This window comes from Globicephala melas, chromosome 17, assembly GCF_963455315.2.
Source record: "Globicephala melas chromosome 17, mGloMel1.2, whole genome shotgun sequence".
Lineage (NCBI taxonomy): Eukaryota > Metazoa > Chordata > Mammalia > Artiodactyla > Delphinidae > Globicephala > Globicephala melas.
Genome location: NC_083330.1, coordinates 62,057,854 through 62,065,042, shown reverse-complemented (window position 1 = coordinate 62,065,042; position 7,189 = coordinate 62,057,854).

The window sequence follows — 7,189 nt, the reverse complement described above, 5'->3', positions numbered from 1 at the left end:
AACCTCTGTGGATGACACAGGAGGGACCTGTCTCCCCTGGAGGCATATGCTGCTATGGAAGCTTCATTTGCCTATCCCATCTCTTGGGTCAGTTTTCATATTCCTGACGTTTAGGCTACCTGGCTGATGTTTAGGTTATAACTGATGTCTTCTCTCCCCTATCCCTGCCTTAACCAAGAATTGGTTCAGTCAGCACTGATTCTCCTTTGCTTTACTCTAGCATAGAGACAAGAACACTAAGTATTCAATTTTCCTAGCTGCAATCTAGCTAGCAGTGGTGATGTGACACAGTTCTGACCAATGATATGTAAGTTTAGTGACACACACTGTCAGCCACTTTCCCAAGACAGACCTCCCACCCAGCGTGGCTGAGTTGGAAAGCATTTCTGACACAGCGTCACCCTGTGACAGAACCATTCTTTCTCATGACTTCCTTAGTCTCCCAGGTCCCTGGAGGTAGAGAAAGACCTTCCATCTCACACTCTCCAGCCCGTCTCCTACAACGGGATGAGTTTGTTTCATCCATGAGAAAACATCACAAACGGGTAAAAGTCCTGGTCCAGCAGCAGGTACAGAGCAGATGCTCCTCTTGACCTTTTGATACCATTTGAAAATTCAACCACGGCATATACTATCTTCCTGACTAAAAATTTACTATCGTTAGTGTCTAACTGAGGCTTTTTCATTGTGTTATTAGAAAGAAGCAGCAGAGCATTTAGAGGGAAATATATAACTGTCCCAAGCATTTTGTGTCTGAAACAAATACTTCAGGATTTGGATAAGTAGGAGGAAATCTAGATTCTATTTCCAATGAACACAATGCTTGACTAAGCCATAGAACCAAGGATGTAAGCTGTCTGGACTTAGACTACTTTAATCCCATCTTGGACACAATGCCCAGTATGTTTTTGGCCTTCGACCTGGGCAAAAGGCAATGTCTGTGACCCATTTTGAGTCACGACAGCTTATTGGCTCATACCGAACATCTCTTCTGTTCTTAAAAAGTGGATTAATGTGGAATTTGCTGTCTCTGCTATGATCCCTTAAAAGGGCTACGATTACGGAGCCAAGCAAGGCCATCCAAGGTGGAGGCTCATTCTTGCTGTTCGTGCACTTGACAGTTTTCTCTGAGTGGTTCCCCAGTCCCATGCCTCTAAGGCCACAAGTGCGCTATCCTGCAGGGCCCAGCCAAAGAACTCCGGGTCGTGCCTTTCATCAGTACATTCAAGGCCAACGCCACGCGAAATTCATTTCAGCTGTCTCCCAGCTCAGTTCTCACTTCTACAGAGAGAAGAATCCGCTAATGGAGACCTTTGGTTTCAGTGTCAGTATGAGATTGTGCTGAAAGAAGAGACTTTTTAATGTAAAAATAGAGAGAAATTATTTAATTCATCATCAATCAGCAACTTTTCTTTAAGAGTTTGCTGAGTACCCGGAGCGGGGCAACACGTGAGTGCAGTGATAAATAACATGGGCCCCGGAATCAGAAAGACTTGGGTCTGAGTCCTGCTTCTGTCAGGTATTTAAGGTCGAGCCACACGATAGTTCCAGCATTCAGTCATTCTGAAATGTAACTCTAGGCAATGAGGGGCACATTCTCTCTTAGCATAGCAAAACCAGATGATTTGCTTATACGAAATGGGTTCTGTGTTATGGTAGTAGGAAGAAAACTAATCTCTCATGAAGGATAATAAAAGTTTTTTTTCTGAATGAACCTTTCTGCCTGCCCGGTATCATTGAATATCCATTCTATGGTATTGTTGGGGACCAGGCTTTTTCTATTCTCTGGTCCCACCATCCTTATGACATGACTCTCATCCTCATGATGGCAGGAGATGTGTTGCACCTTCAGCCATCATGCCTGCTTCCCAATCAAGAAGAAGGTAGGAGGACCACAGGTCTTCTACCTAAGGGAAGCCCTTCCCGTCAGACTGAATTTACGTACCATTGGTCAGAACTGTGTCATATCTCCACCGCTAGCTGGATTGAAGCTCGGAAAATTGAATACTTAGCTTTCTTGTCTCTGTGTTAGAGCAAAGCAAAGGAGAATCAGTGTTGAGTGAACCAATTCTTGATTAAAGTAAGGATGGGAGAGAGAAGACATCAGTTATTTAATGAGCTATTCATTTATGTTATGTTTATTTCCACAATCAGATGAGGGACTAGTGTTCAGGGAAACGGCAACAATTACCCAAAACGTAAAGGTAGGAGTCCAGCCCAAGTCATTCCTACTCCAATATTTTTGCTCTTAAAAAGAACTTTCCTTGCTTTGGACAAGAATCTAGAGTTTCCCTTTAAGCACCTCAAGCCAGAGTAATGGTCTCCATTACAATTGGCAAGATACCTCCTTTACTGGCTTTAGGACGCAGTGAGATTGACAATTTAGTTGATTATTCAAGGTAGAGGCTTGCAAACCCTACTAGGCACTGCAGCTACTGATCTCTTAATACAATAGGCAAAAATACATCTATTTTTGGCCAATGATAAGGTCTCCAACTTGATTTAAGTACCAGTAACTTTCTCCACTTCTTGTAATGGTTTAAGTGGATGAACTAATATGACTTTTACAGTCATTTTCTTTTAAGACGTAAGCAGAAGGATGTTTAAACCATTTCCTCAGAAAGTAGAAAGCAAAGAGATACGGTTCTTGGGGCTTCTACAAAAAGGTGATCGACAAAGCATATAAATTGTGGCTGCTAAGAGATTAGTGATAGCCAGAGTTAGAAGGATTTGAGTTGGCTTCCAAATAAACCACAAGTGCAAGCGTCTGCGTATCATTCGGGGGACAAGGTCTTCTGCTTACTTCAATGCCTGATTCTTTAGGTGGAAGGTTTATCTTCACAGTGTGTTGCCTAAGACCAGACTTCATAGAATATAGAGTTGCATCATTTCAAGATAATACCTACCTTCAGAAGGCTCTGTGTCACCACACAAAGGTGAGCCATGGACAAAAGCATAGCACTCACTAAACTGCATGGTCCATAGAGTAAGGTGTGCAGCTATAGTGCTGGGTATCAGAGAAGGGACAGAATCAGAGAATCGGCTTTGGAAATTGGCCCACGGTAAATGACTCACTCACTCATTCCACAAACCTTCATTGATCACCTACTGAGCTAATTGCTGTGACCCTATTTGGAATAATCTGATCACAGATGAAAGGGGACAGTGACCTGCTTTAGTGTGAGTGTCCAGTTAAACCAGGCACCATCTTGCTTATTAAGAGCTACTTTGAGAAGAAACCTTCACCCTTCCCAGAAACAAGGGGGAGATGAGCCCACAATGACTAAGAGCATAACAAACTAATTCTTACTAGGACTTTGGAAGGTTTTGAAGCCTTAACAGGCAAGAACTTTTTGTTAAACAAGCAGTTCTTTCTGAGAATCACACAGGGCTTATCCCAAAGTAAGTAAAAAGCTATTAGTCACCTGATGGGTTAGCCAATTGTTTATTCAACATGGTCTTTAAAGTAACCAAATGTGTACAAATTGAACTTTTGGAGCTATTGATGGTCATGATGGGGCATGAACTGATGACCAACTCCACTTAGCAGTTTTCTGAATTGAGCTGTTGAAACAGGCACCAAATTCATGATTTCACGTACCCCAGCACTCATCACACCTAGTAGCAAATTTTGAATTATATTGAAATAGTCTCCTGCATTATATGTCCTCTAAGGGCTGAAGATGTTCCTTATTCATCTGTGTATACTCAGCAGTTAAGACAAAGCCTATATATGAATACCAAGTTCATTTTTCTCTCAAAGGTAAAATTCACAACTGGTTAGGAAAATCACTTATGTCAGAGGTATAAAAATAAATCACTTTAATAAAAAGACAAAACAGGTGGATGAATACTTTTATTTGAAACCTTCTGTTACATTCTTCTTGGAGCAAAACAGCAACAAAATCTCTCCGTGTATTTACATGAAGAGGTGAAATCACGTCTCATTGTCAGTTCATGCTGCTATAACAGAATATCATACTGGGTGGCTTAAAGAGTAAACATTTGTTTCTTACAGTTCTGGAGGCTGGAAAGACCAAGATCAAGGTGCCAGCAGATCCAGTGTCTTGTGAAGGCACTTTTCCTGGTTTGTAGACAGGTATCTTCTCGTTGTATCCTCATGTGGCAGAAAACAGAGAGTGGATGTCTCTTCTTATAAGGGCACTAATCCCATGCATGAGGGCTCCATACTCATTACCTAATTACCTCCCAAAGTTCCCGCCTCCTAATACCATCGCATTGCAGGTTAGGATTTCAACACATGAATTTTGTGGACACAAATATTCAGTCCATAGCAAACAGTTTTCTAAGGTGAAGTTTTGAGTGATACCTTTTCTCCTAAGAACCCTAGGCATGATTTACAACTCAAACAATATATGGGAACAAGTCCACAATGCCCTGTTCTATCATTTCACTGCTTACTTGATAGGTTTCTGTACAGGTTCACAGCAAGACATGCAGGCGCTCTCTGTAGATAATAATTTGGTGTTATTTCAAAGAAATGTTCAATAGTTACTTATTTGGGCAGGGAGAAACAGATTTTTCTCTAAATAAAATTTATACTGAAACAGATTCACTTACTAATTCAAATTCACTTATCAAAGCACTGAAATAATTTGGCAAAACCCTTTTATTTCTCTGCAATTCTTGTTTCTCTTTCTTTTCCTGTGATACTTAAGAAACAAGTCACCTTATTGGGAGGCATATTAATGTGTGCAAAACTTAGATAATGAAACAAATTCTGGGACACAGTACTGTATCATGCATTATTCATTTTTAGAATTTCAACAGATTTTCAGCGATGCCTGGACATGTGAGTCACAACACTTGACAGAGATAGGTGGGTGATAACAAGGAGGGCCTTTCTCTTTTTGACTTGAGGAAGCTCTCTATTTTGTCAGGAGCAGAACTCATTAAGCCTCCCAAGTTCTGTGTGGTAGGAACTTGAGACACCATAATTCTGATTTATTCTAAAGATGCTTTACCCTCCCTGACCCCCAACCTCAGACTGGGCTCTAAGATGCTGCATTTTGGGCATGCTTCTTTAAATTCATTAAGACCCCAGAAAGATCTAAAACAATCTCATTTAGTAAAACAATAGGGCTTTGAAGGAATTTAAAGCCCACAGCTGTCTCAGCAGAAGGCTAAAGGAAAGAAGACGTTATCATAAAGATATTTGTAGAGGTGGCCTCTGTCTAATGAAGTGAACCCCAGTAAGATTCCCAGGAGATTCACAAAGCTTTTAAGAAAAAGGAATCGGCAGAAATAGCAGCAGCTTGGATTGAAAGGAACAGATAGAGACAAAATGAAAAGAGGTCTTTAGAACCACTGAGAAGGCTACAAACTTGAAAACATGGCTACCTTTCATGAAAGAGAGAAAAATAACTCAGAGGTAGAAACAATAGCCCAGAAAGTGGAGCCAAGAGTCATGAGGGATTGTTTCCAAGTCTTTAGTCTTACTCACGCAACTACCAACCTGCCCTGCTGAATTTCAGAATTGCTATGAATTTACAACTCCTATATATATACCTTCAATTCCTCCCTTTTGAGAACAGAAGCATTTATAGTAGCTTTAGAGTAGAGATAAACAAACTACAGAATACACAAAACCAAAATTTGGTTCTTTCAAAAAATCAACAAAATTGACAAACCTTGACCTAGACTGACCAAGAAAAAAAAAGAGATAATACTCAAATTCCTAAAATCAGAAATGAAGGTTGGGATATTACAACTGACCTAACAGAAATTAAAAGATAGCAACAAATTAGATAATCCAAATGATATGGACAAATCCTAGAAGTATACAAACTGCCAAAAGAGACTCAAAGAGAAATAAATAGAAAATCTGAGTAGATCTAAAACAAACAAAGAGATTGAATCAGTAATTGAAATCCTTCCAACAAAGAAAATCCCAGGACCAGATGGTTCTACTGGTGAATTTTACCAAATATTTAAGGAAGAATTAATATCACCCTTTCACAAACCCTTCCAAAAGTAGAAGTCATAGAAACACTTTCTTACTCATTGTAGGAGGCCAGCTACTATTAATCTATTACCAAAGCCAGACAAAGACACCATGAGAAAAGAAAATAACAAACTAATACCCCCTATGAATATAGATGCAAAAATCCTCAACAAAATGCTAGCAAAGCAAATCCAGCAGCATATTAAAAGAACTGTACACCATAACCAAGTGGGAATGCAAGGTTGGTTAACATCCAAAACTCAATTAATATGTTATACCAATAGAATAAAGCTACATGATCATCTCAAAAGATGAAGAAAAAGCATTTGACAAAATCCAACATCATTTCATAATAAAAACTTTCAAGTAGATAGAAATAGAAGGAAACTTTATCAACCTAATAAAGGGCATTTATGAAAAATCCACATCCATCATACTTAATGTTAAAACTTTACACCTGGGCTTCCCTGGTGGCGCAGTGGTTGAGAGTCCGCCTGCCGATGCAGAGGACACGGGTTCGTGCCCCGGTCCGGGAAGATCCCACATGCCGCGGAGTGGCTGCGCCCGTGTGCCATGGCCGCTGAGCCTGCACATCCGGAGCCTGTTGCTCCGCAACGGGAGAGGCCACAACAGTGAGAGGCCCGCGTACCGCACAAAAAAAAAAACAAAAAAAAACCTTTACATCTAAGATCAGTAACAAGATAAGTAATCAACATTTTACTAGAAGTTTGAGACAAGACAATTGTTGGGGGGTGGGGGAGAAGATGGAAGAAAAGAAGGAAGGGAGGGAGGGAGGAAGGAAATGAAAGGGTATCCAAATTGAAAAGAAAGCTGTAAAACTATCTGCAGAAGACATGATCTTACATATAGAAAAACCTAAAGAATTCACAAAGAAGCTATTAGTGCCAGTAAACTGGTTCACCAAAGTTTCAGGATACAGTATTAATATACAAAAATCAGTTTTATCTCTACACACTAGAAAATGAACAATGCAAAAATGAAATTAAGAAAACAATTATATTGATACTTATAATAGCATCAAAATCAGTAAAATACTAAGGAGGTGCAATACTTATACATTGAAAGCTACAAAACATTGTTGAAACATATTAAAGAATGGCTAAATAAATAGAAAGACATCCTGTGTTCATGAATTGAAAGACAATATTGTTAAGATGTCATTACCACCAAAAATGATCTACAGAGTCAATGAAATTCCTACTA